We start from the raw sequence: 12,074 nt of genomic DNA, 5'->3' as shown, positions 1-12,074 counted from the left end.
ATTCTGACCTCCGCAATCAAACGTGACGGCAGGACAGACAAAATGACCGGCAGAATGACCGACAGAACTACATATGCAGTGAGCCATTAGACCTGGCGCTACTAAGAGGGAAGCCCATTATTTTCCGCAACAGCTCGCAATGACGGACGCCGGAGAACTATACGTGAGCCGTAGATCCTAAGCACATAGATGAGAAGAGTGACGGGAGGTCAGCCAGTCCGCAGACCGGCTGGCTGCCCTATGCAGGGGTAAGTAGGTAAAGGGAATTAAAGAGGACAGACACAGATCAGAACAGATATCAAATACTATTCTACATACATGCGTTCTAGATAAAGAGATAACAACGGACGAAAGTGCGCCCGCCAGCAGACCACACGAAGACGCCCCGTTTATGTCGTTTATAGGCGAGCCGTACCCTCAGCTCCGAACGCGCTGCACGGTAATGTGTGCACGCAGCAGGCTGGAAAAAAGCCATCATCGCACACACGGCGAACGCAGCCCGTCTGCACGTGATGGCCGTCTGTCTCTGCGATTGTCGGCGCAACGTCGTCTGGTGGCGTGATTACATTAGACGGGCGCGAGGTCGTACACGCAGAGGGGACGCGGCGATAAAGTAGAGCGAGTGACGCGACGGACTGGCGAATGGAGAGGCAAATGTGACGTAATCGTAAACGCAAAGCAGTTGCGATTCCTCGTCCGCTGCGAGCCAGCCGCTCCGTGCCTAAGGCACGCAGGCAGCGCTGGGCACGCAGGCGCCACTTGCAGTTCGCTGCAAGTGCCGGACGTCGTCCGTCTAATGACGAAATGGCCGGAGTCACAGTGACACAGAGTTACTGTTATTCCCTGCAAAGAGATCTAGTTAGCGTGCAATTCAAAGTAACAAACGAAAAATGAGAACGAAGCTATACACGCGTCAGACGGAGCCGCCATTGTTACAGCGAGAAAACGGAGCCGAGTGCGCACTGAAATAGTCGCCAACATTTCCAACTACATCCAAAATAAGACATGAGTCGAATTAGAAGTTAACGTGCTTAACGCTGTCTTTCCCTTCTTTGGTCAATAGTGCACGTACAGTTGATTAGGCTGCTACAACTAGGCACGGAACGTTAATTTCGACAGCACGTTTCAACGTTTCAGCGATAAATAATCTGTTTAAAGAGGGCCCAAGTTAACAACGCCTGAGACACTCGTGCAGTGAAATCAAGGTCTTCGAACTCTGGTACTTTTTGTAACGGGCAAGCGACCAGAGAGACTTGTGCAAACATTGATCTATTCGATTCGCTGACCGGGTGGTCGAGTTTGTGATCGAGCTGGGACAATACGACCACCATAAATCATGGCGACTATGTCGAAAGTAGCGCTTTTCGAACTGGAATGAAAAGCCAGCAACGCCCGCTCTGTCAGTGTGTCGTGCCATAAAGAGTAATCTAATTTCTTCAAGTAATTTCGTGCTTGCTACAGAGATTAGGCAATTGAGCGTTGGTCAGTGGCTTGATAAACCGTCATTCCATGGGATGAAATAGGAAAACGGTCCTTAGCTCATAAATTACATGTCCTAGAGAAAAATTATGCACACAGTCAATGGTAAGACTGAGCCTTTTTGTCGTTTATTTTTTTTTTCAGGTGAAGTGTAGAGGTTGCCGGTAAGTAGCCTGTGTACTTGAGACCCTTACTTTGTTTCGTTTCTTGTCGGCTACTATCTACAGATTTTCTGCTTGAACCATTTCCGAAATTGTGTGAACCAAAATATAGCACGGTAACTAGAGCGAAGACATCACATAGCCAATAAGACAAGCGTTTAGGAATGTAAAAACAGTCGGTAACAACCTTATTGAGAGTCTACACCCCATCCAAGGTATAAGTATGTTAATATATAGAGAAGATGTGTGTTTTATTTACGGTGGCCACTAGACTTACTACAGTACTGAACTTCGGTTAAAACATGGAACTTATCCGTACATATAAAACAATTATCAAAATATTTGACAAATGCATTTCACGTATTAAAAGGTCGCAATGGAATTTTCTACTGAAGCGTATATCTACATGAGATGCTTTCCCGTTGGAGGATGAAGCTGACATTTTAATTAAAGATTCAGCCCTCGCCTGATCATGTATCAGAATCTGTTAACGTATAAGACAAAAGGCTGTGCCCACATACCGTGTCCTTATGAGCTGTGTAACTACCGGCAATGACACATTAGATGACTGCGACGTCACGCGCGCTTCCTGGCTTACCAGGATACAATTAAGGAGCAGTTCACAGAAACAGCCTATAAAAAAAGAGTGTTCGCGCATCGAAAAACAAGGTGCCGGTCAGGACTGCGCACATCGTGAGCAATCGATACACTCACTTGTTCTTATACGCCCTTTCGCGTTTCTTTTTCATTGATTGGACAATATGGGAAAATTTGCTATTTCAAGGCAATAGAGAGAGTCAGAGGGAATAATGAAACTAAAAGAACGTATCTCTGCTCACTCCATACGACGATCATGGTACCATCTACGGAAAAGTGCTCCTTATAAGTATATTGCACGGTGGATACCTACGGCTAATACTTGCGTAAAAGCTTGTAAAAACGCCGTGCATCTATCGCTGCTATAAGCTAAACCATATTGATGTAGCATGATGTCTCTCAAAGTTCGTGCTCTAGTTCGAGATGGCATATGATATTCCCAGGCCCTGCGCTGCGCTCCTTATCAATACCACTCGCGATATCGCATGTGTCATACCAGTAATTGAAATTTATTCCCGCGTATCTCAAAAATGCCTCAGTCAATTGGTTCAGCACGGAGGTGGCGATCGGTTTCCTTAGATGTTACCGATGAGGAATCGGTCGATTCTCTTCAATGCTTAGCAAATTCCAGTTCATCATTTTACAACGAATAGAAATGAATTTCTAAGGATACTGTGGGTTTATGGTTACACAAAGGAAGGTCACTGGCACAGACCGAAAGAAGGAAAAATCCTTATTGATCTATAAAAAGATAAGCCATCAAATAATCTATGTCAGTAATCTAGACGAATAAACTAACCGAACCCAAGACGGTAAGGAATTCAAAGCCAGAAACCGACAACGAGTGTTGCACTTCGCTTTAACCTTAACTCTAACGCTGAAATCAATGGATACGGTGTCAGTTTTAGAGATTCTAACAATTTCTCCAATGTTTCTCCAAGGTCATACGGGTACAGGAAGGTAATGTCGACCTGGAAAAAGAAAATGTTATAACAGCAGCTAAAGAACACGTCGGGGCACACATGTACCATCGAGTCAATCAAACCGAATGGAGACGGTTGCGCAAAGCATTCCTTAGCTTTGCTAATAGAAGCACTCCAAGTCTTGCACCTTCGCTCGTCAAGAAAAAAGGAAAAGAAAGCCCGCCGCCAGAAAGCGCTAAATCAGCGCTCTTTAAGGAATGGCCTTGCTACCTGCGCTGCATCAACATACAAAAAAAAAGATGGTGCCGAAGGAAGGAAGGGAGAGGCATCCCTAATGAACTGAACGGGTCGTCGACCACTAGCAATCAGAAAAACGTGTCGTGTTTATCTTTGTATTTTCCCTTGATCATTCCGTGGCAGTCATTGCTACCACCTTCTCCAGCATGGACTACGCAATAGCATCTACGCTTGCCACCTTTGCAACTTAGATGCAATTGGCCGCGAGATCGACCTATAGGTGGCAGCACCGTCGCCCCGTTAGTGTGGATGCGTCGCCCGTGCGGTGTGTGGAAGTGTAGGGAGCTACTGTTTCATTTCGCGATTCTGTGCTCCGTGCCCGCAGAAAACGCTTCATTTACCATCGTGAGATTTTGTTCGGTTCGGCAATGCAGCACATATTGCTCAGAGCCAGGGATAAGCTTTCACTACTATCCCGTTGACGCGGCACGTCGCCGAGAATGGCTCGTCAGGCTTCGGAACGGCAAGGCGCCTTCCAAGTATGCGATGGTGTGCAGTAAGCACTTCGACGATGGTGCGTTCAAGCGTTCGCTGACGAAAAAGGATGGCGAGTAGTCCAATATGATATCACGTTTGGGAATCCTAATCGGCAATCTGGGCATTAATGTTTGCTGCATGCGTAGTTGCTGTGTAGTTGCTGTGCGTGTGAAGATCGTTGCAGTCCGCGAATGTTCGTGTCGGCGTGGCCTGGGATGCCAGTAATGAGTTGCCTGTGCTTTTATATACTTCCGCAAGTAAATTAACCGTGTGTCCACGCATGCAATTTATTTTATAAACTTCATGCGCCGCCTGCGCAGTGAATTCAAGGTTCGCGCTCAGCTGCGAGTCCGTTTAAACGACCGTCACCGAGCGTGACTAGTCACGTTTTTCGTTGTCTTTCCTCAGCCACGGGAACTGTTCTCTGTGTTCAGAAGTGTAAATACGAGCATCGAAACACGGCAAGTGTGTACGCATGATCTCGTACAGATTAAACAGTGTCGTTTCGCGAGCCAACACCGGATGGTCCATTAAGCGATGAAAGAACATGCGCGAGCGAATTTATTGCTACTGCTCATATTGATATATTTTTTTCTGTCTTTTATAGGGGGGCGGAAAAAATTGAAACCCGATGCACTGCATTCAAGCATCACTGCAAATTCAAGTGCCTGCATGCGAAAGTAATTAAAGGGATCTAATGATTATGATCAAACATAAATTATACGTAGCATGCTTTATTTGAGCTTCGTGTAACGGTTGCAACTGGTCATAAAGCGACTCGAAAACATTTTACAATGGTAGTAAGACTCTGAAACTAACTCGCGATTTCGTAGGTCTGGCTAAAAACAAAAATTGACAAAGCAACATAAGTTCTCTAAATTTATCGCATAACGTAAACACATCGCAAATCAGCGAGTCAGCTTAGTGTGATGTAATGTAAACAAATCGCGATACGCGCCGCGACCAACTACATCCGAACAACTTGAGGCAACAGTTTACCCTGCAGGGCATGTGCAGTTCAATTCTGCTATTTTTGTCTCGTCGGCCAAATTCAGGTCGACTCGGTGTGGGTCTTTACTAAGCGCGGACGACTGCAGCACGAATGCGATAACGTGCACAGGACCGTCAGAGCAGCAGGCGGAAGCGACGGCACTACACTCAATGATGTGGTCCGCCGCAACGACTTGGTCGCCTTCGACGAGACACTTGACACCGTCCCTAACATGGTTGAGAATTGTGCTTATAGGCAAGGGTGCTGTAAAACGGAAAAAGAACGCATGTTAACCTCACAACACGTTGACAGGAGACGAGCGCACATGGTGTGGTCGAGTTAAGCAAATGCTTTTCGCATCAGTACACTAAAAACGTACAGCCATTTACTTTACGAATTTCCGTTACAAAAATGAAAGAATAACAGGTTGAGAGGTTACTAACCATCGAACAAACCGTCCTCGTCAACATCCATCGTGATTTCGCGAACTACGATCGCTGCACACTGCGGCTGGAGCGGCGACGGGCCACCGGCATCCACACTTGGGAGCTTCGTCACCTCGCCGCTAGGAGCCGACTCTGTTCGATCTCGAGGCCAATAGCCGACGCCTCCACGGCGCAAAGTCGCGCCGTGAGAGTGTGCTTTCCCGCATATAAACTGTCCCTGTGGCGAAGCTAGCGTTGCAGAGAGGAAAAACGCGCAAAATACGGGAGGGAAAGTAACGCGAAACCGGAGCCAGTTGGATATTAAAAGTGCGTTACCGTCAATTTCAGTGAAGTTCTTCAGTTTGATACGTATCTCCCTGTTCAATTTCTCTCTCTCTCTCTCTCTCTTACTTCGGCATGTCTTCATATGTTTGTATGTTCCCCCCAAATGGCAAACAGCTGCTAGCACTTATCAAAATCGATAGCGACTCCAGGCGCTCTCAACGCCGCCCAACTGCTCACGAAGAAACAAGAAATCGCCGATGGTAACTAACACGTTGGCGCCGCTCCAACACTGGGGGATATCACTTCTGCACATTCAAAAAATCAGAAGGACATATCGTTGTTTCGCGTACCTTCGAGCATTGCTTTCTGCTTTGCGGCGTACAAAAATATTGGACAAATGTAAAGACAAGCTTGAAAGTGTGATACGTTCGAGAACCATGTACAGGTCATTATTTAGAGCATAAAAGCGGCGTCGTGCAGCATTATAGCGTGTGCTGAACGTAGAAGCAAAAACGGGCGTTCTCGTTTCCCGGACCGTCGAGTTCGGTTGTGAACAAAATCATTAGTCGGTGGGTTTCCAAGTTTCCAGGCGAAAACAACTAAAGTACAAAGCGGGGAAACTATAATCGTCCGGAACGGAGAACACCATGAAAACCGAGTTGAGTTCGACAGCAAGGGACCGAGCGAATGTTCATCAATTTCCTTTCTTTATCTTTTTCCCCCGTTCTCACAAACCTTGTAGAGAATAAAAGCAGAATGATGTATCCTTAGAAATAAATTCAAGTATGACGAAGTGCACAAGAGAAAGAAAACACATTTCCCCTTCAACATTCTCGAAGTCAGGTTTTTCTGAGATAAAACAAGCTAAATCGTATTTTGTTGTTGTTTCTTGCGGGAGATTATTCTGCACAGTGAATAAAATATAAAAGCAAAATTAAAGTGAACACATTGACGAGTGAGATGGGATACAGTTCCCGCCATTACTTTGAGATATGATAGCGTCACCACGGGCCTTCAGTCATAGATACATTGCAAGCCCCACATTGCCGTTTCATGAGAGCTCGTCAGAATGCATGGCGATGGAGTGTGAAAGAAACATTATGTAATGTGCTTCCCGGATGAGTGAAGTGGCGAGTATAAGTAACGAAGATTACCACCTTCGTGGGATCACTCTTGCGGGTAGAACTGCATGTGTTTATCGCTACGTTAGGTCATCGTGATGCAATAGCAGCATCCTGCTAAAAGCAGCGAGCGGACCAGGTGTCACTGCGTGTGGCAATAATCGTTCCCAATTCTTCTATGCTGCCACACGGAACAGTTGAGCCCCTGAACGAAGAATCAAAGTAAGGCAACTGAAACGGAAATGGCCGAAAATCGGCGCGATAACACGTAGAACACGTGCAAGTACAAATGGATACGTCTTCAAAATAAACCGTCCCGAACGATGTCAAAACAAACTTAGACGAGATGGAGACGGGGTGGCAAAATATTTATACTGTAACCAACTACGTGAGGCACCGTTCTCTCACGCTTCGCCGTGTTGCACACTAGTTTTATGCACGACCGGTCGAGCGTCCGCCCCGGTCTTGTGTCGTCGTGGGTTGGAAATTCCGTTCCGTCTGTAAATATCGCCTGTAAGAACTAGTAAGAATTGACACAGGCACTCTCAGTCGGGAAGAACCCGTGCCAGCGACATCTTCTCAAAAGCATATGGGCACAAACGCTGTACGACTCTGCATAGTGAGAGAGCAATGGAGAGGGCAAGGACGCTAACCATGTTGTTCCTGGTTTGCTACCCTACACTGCGTGCGGAGGAAGCGATCAGAAAAAGAGAGAGGAAAATAAGTTGCGATACGCGCGCACACACACAACAGCGTTCACTGTGTGTTCAAAGGCGGCCGTAGAGCCCAGCAGTTTTTGAAAAAATACAACAGGGCTCTGGTATTTTTTTCTGCGTAGAGTGTTACGAACTTCCAACCGGTGCCACCAGTGTTACGACATCCAACCGGTGCCGCCAGTGTTACGACATCCAACCGGTGCCAGCAGTGTTACGAACTTTCACCGCTGCACCACGATTACGGCTTTGTGGTCCCGTAGCGCTCGTCACCCGTTTCGTGACAGAGCGTTGGTAGCGAAGACTCCGAGCCTGGCGTCGATGAGAATAACAAAAGGGACTTTATACATTATATACAGGTTATCATACAGGACATGAACGGGTCGGCACTGGGGCCGAGTGCTCACAACAAACGCGACTGTTCTCGCACGACGACGTCCGGCGAAAACGCGTTACACATCTCACCCCAGTCGGGAGCGACACTCTCGCCCGGTGGGGTCGGCAGATCCTGTTTTCGAGCGGCGTGTCACTGCTTTTATAATCCCCGAGGCCCATTGTCACTCAAACGGCCCAATACAAAGTCAGCACACGACGGTCGTCCGAGGGGTCCAACCAGCGACCGCGCTGGCCACCCGGTTCAAAGTTCGCGCGCGCGGTGACCTCCAGGCAAGGGAGGTGCGGCGCCGGGCTGTCGGCCACACGCGGACACGTTTAAACACGCTGCTTCGCCGAGGCTTCTCCCGGACGAAGGCGCAGCATCTTGTCTTGTGAAGGGAGAATTATGGCGCTCGCAGGATAGATTCCGCATCTTGCAGATTCGGAATCCGGGCTTGTGGTAATGGCACAACAGCATCCCCGCCCTCAGATAAGGCGCCGGGAAGACGAGCTGCCTCCACGTGGCTCGGATGCCAGGCGCGCACGTTCGTCCGGCTCGTCCAGGTTCACGTCCAGTGTCGGGACGCCAGGTAACATCACGTGCCCAGGTCCGACTCGCCAGGACAGGAGCTCTGCTCACCACGTCGTCGCCAAGGCACCTTGACCAGCTCCGCTCGGGTCGTTCCTAAGACCTTGCTTCTCGCCACTGGTCCCGCTTGGTCGTTCTGCAGCTTGCAAAATCGACCGGCAAAAGGCAACACCCAACACAAACAAGTGCCCTCTGTCTCCCGTCAAACACCAGACAAGGCCATAATTCAAATCAACCTAACTAAATTGTTTTCCCCTTTTTTTCTCCCGCTGCAACAAGAGGCAGGTGTACGATCTAGCACACAAGGCTCAAACAATCAGTTTTCAAATCATCAACACAACAAAATAGAAACAATTAATAATCAGCAATAATAATGACAAATAGAATGGTCCCCTTGAAATCGCTTTGGACCGAAAACATACTTCTGAGGAAGCAAATGAGGTCATTCATTTTTCCCGGCGATATTTTCGCGGAATCTGAAGCTGCTTATATTTGCGACCCTGCTTATCCGTGTAGCGGCGGTACAATAAGCCAGGTTCCTTGCCAAATGAAACCCCCTTTTTTTCCACTCCCCGTTTGACGCTCTTCCTCAGATCGGCTAATGAACAATCTTCCTGTTGCTCGCGAATCAGACTTTTTCTTTCAACTGCAGCCTGCTCCTGCCGGCTGGCGGAAACCGGAGCGAGTGCGGAGCCCGCGTCGCCTAATTGCGGCGTCGAGTCTATATCGCGGCTAGCACTGCACGCGTCACTCCCACTCACTTCCAGGACCCGCTCGTCTAGGCCAGCCTCCGAGCTCTGCCTCTCCCGTGACTGCTCGCCACTCAAGTTACCGTGATCGGTCCGTGTGCCGCACCGCCTTTCGCTTCCCGACGCTAAGTCAAGTTCCCTCGACAGCGGGCGCGCTTTGGATCGCGTGGGGGCCATGTACGCCACGTCGGCAAAGAATGATTTGCCCTGATCCCTCAGCAGCTGCTCCGAGCTATTTGAGAAGAGGTAGGAAAATTGCTCCGGGAGGGCGGCTGACACAGCGGCTTCGGTGTTAAGTTTCCCAAATTCTCCTTCAATGCTAACCGTTGCGATCGGTAAACAGACACTCTCCTTCTCGGCCACTTGCCGTATCCTAACGCACTCTCCCGTAAAATCACTCGAGGAGACGAAAGACGGGTGAACAACGTCCATAGTTGCTGCAGAGTCCCGCAGTGCTCGGCACTTCTTGCCGTTTACCTTAATTTCCTGCACATAGGGCTCCAATAGACGTATGTTCTTGTGAGTTTCCCGTATCGTTGCAAAAGCAATTCTCTCTGGGCAGCTTGCAGCGATGTGCCCTTGCTTTTTGCAATTGTAGCAGGTTAACGGTCTCCGTTTTTCAAAAGAACGCGTCATTTCGTTTCGCTGTTTCGGACCATCGTCATCATTCTGAGATGCATTCTGTCCATCCCTTACAGTTTCTTTGGGAAGGGACTCGTCGTCCTGAAACTCGCGACGCGTGATTTCCTTCCGTTCGTCGGGCTTCCCGTAAAACACATCTCTTCTATCTGCTTTTTCTACACGCACTGCCTTGCTGTGCAAGCTGCGGCGGGTGTAATACTCTTCCGCTAACTCTGCTGCCTTGTTTAGCTTAACCTCCTTTAGCCTATCTTGCAGCCAGAGCCGGACATCCTCATCAATGCAACGGTAGAACTGCTCCAACGCGATGCATTCGACAATTTTGTCGCGGTCGTCGAAAACCTCTTCGCCCTTCAGCCATTCCACCAGGTCGGCTTTTAGACGAAACGCGAAGTCAACATTCGACTCCTTACCCTTTTTTGCATACCGGAACCTCTGCCGGAAAGCTTCGGGCGACAATTTGTACTTCCGCAGTAGCGCTTCCTTCACATCACTGTAGCTCTCAAACGCCTCTTTCGATAAGCAAGTTATTACGTCTGATGCCTCCCCAGGAAGCAACGCTAACAGATTCTGTGCCCAAAGGGATCGCTCAATGCTATTCCGTTCACACACGTGCTCAAATTTCACGAGGTATTTGGCCATATCCTCTCCGACGACAAAGGGTGGAAGTTGATCGCGTATTCTTGGAACATTAGAAGTGAGACTAGGCGCCGGCGAGTTATTTCGGATCTCCAACTCTTTCATTTTAAGCTCGTGCTCACGTCGCTGCCTCTCTCTCCTTTCCTCCTTTTCCTCCTCGCGAAGTTCCTTTTCCTCCTCGCGACGTTGCTGTTCTCTCCTTTCCTCCTTTTCCTCCTCGCGACGTTGCTGTTCTCTCCTTTCCTCCCTTTCCTCCTCGCGACGTTGCTGTTCTCTCCTTTCCTGCTCGCAACGTTCCTTCTCCTCCCTTTCCCGACGTTCATTGATACCCGCCAAGGCCTCAGCGGCTTCCTCAGCCGTTACGTCCCCAGTCCTCATGACCTCAAGGATCGCATTCTTTCTTTTGGTTGAGCCCAACTCAATGCCCAACTCCTCACAAATTTCGAGAAGTTCCTTCACCTTGTACTTCTCCATCGTTCACACTGTCCTCCTGCTGTTTACCCTTTTTGAATATACCTGCCGTACGCTACTATAACACTACTAGTAAGACATATGCAAGTATTTCACACACTGCCCTGTTTACCCTCTCAGCATCCCCTGGTTTTCAAAACACTCTTACTAGGCTTGAAACACACAAGGTTAAACACAATGCAACACCAAGTCAATCCCTGAGCTACTATAACCTGTGTCAGAGAAAGTCTGGTGTTTGAGGTAAACTTCAGGCACTCACCGCGCCGAGGTAGCTGATGCCGGTCAATCCCGTAGCTGCCATCCAGTGTTACGAACTTCCAACCGGTGCCACCAGTGTTACGACATCCAACCGGTGCCGCCAGTGTTACGACATCCAACCGGTGCCAGCAGTGTTACGAACTTTCACCGCTGCACCACGATTACGGCTTTGTGGTCCCGTAGCGCTCGTCACCCGTTTCGTGACAGAGCGTTGGTAGCGAAGACTCCGAGCCTGGCGTCGATGAGAATAACAAAAGGGACTTTATACATTATATACAGGTTATCATACAGGACATGAACGGGTCGGCACTGGGGCCGAGTGCTCACAACAAACGCGACTGTTCTCGCACGACGACGTCCGGCGAAAACGCGTTACACATCTCACCCCAGTCGGGAGCGACACTCTCGCCCGGTGGGGTCGGCAGATCCTGTTTTCGAGCGGCGTGTCACTGCTTTTATAATCCCCGAGGCCCATTGTCACTCAAACGGCCCAATACAAAGTCAGCACACGACGGTCGTCCGAGGGGTCCAACCAGCGACCGCGCTGGCCACCCGGTTCAAAGTTCGCGCGCGCGGTGACCTCCAGGCAAGGGAGGTGCGGCGCCGGGCTGTCGGCCACACGCGGACACGTTTAAACACGCTGCTTCGCCGAGGCTTCTCCCGGACGAAGGCGCAGCATCTTGTCTTGTGAAGGGAGAATTATGGCGCTCGCAGGATAGATTCCGCATCTTGCAGATTCGGAATCCGGGCTTGTGGTAATGGCACAACAAGAGGCCGATCCAACCCATGGTCGCACTATATTTTCCTCTGTAAACGCGTTGTCGTGCAGTCGGCTTAAAGCAGCACGCAAGCTCATCCATCATAAACGAAGGGCAGTAGGTGACG

At 49.1% G+C, this 12,074-nt stretch overlaps 2 long non-coding RNA genes across 2 annotated transcripts in view; one reads left to right on the top strand and one right to left on the bottom strand.

Annotated features, from left to right (window-relative positions):
- The window catches only part of LOC135920952 (uncharacterized), a 552,461-nt gene that overhangs the window by 393,420 nt on the left and 146,967 nt on the right, over positions 1–12,074 (top strand). The window contains exon 3 of the long non-coding RNA XR_010570372.1: positions 1,624–1,643. This is a non-coding gene — a long non-coding RNA (uncharacterized lncRNA). The remainder of the gene's footprint in view (positions 1–1,623; positions 1,644–12,074) is intronic.
- LOC135921926 (uncharacterized) overlaps positions 1–12,074 on the bottom strand; it is a 124,787-nt gene that overhangs the window by 66,095 nt on the left and 46,618 nt on the right. The gene's annotated exons all lie outside the window — the stretch shown is intronic.

This window comes from Dermacentor albipictus, chromosome 8 (assembly GCF_038994185.2).
Source record: "Dermacentor albipictus isolate Rhodes 1998 colony chromosome 8, USDA_Dalb.pri_finalv2, whole genome shotgun sequence".
NCBI classification, from domain to species: Eukaryota; Metazoa; Arthropoda; class Arachnida; order Ixodida; family Ixodidae; genus Dermacentor; species Dermacentor albipictus.
The sequence above is the reverse complement of the archived record's forward strand: the minus strand, read 5'-3'. Positions and strand labels throughout refer to the sequence as shown.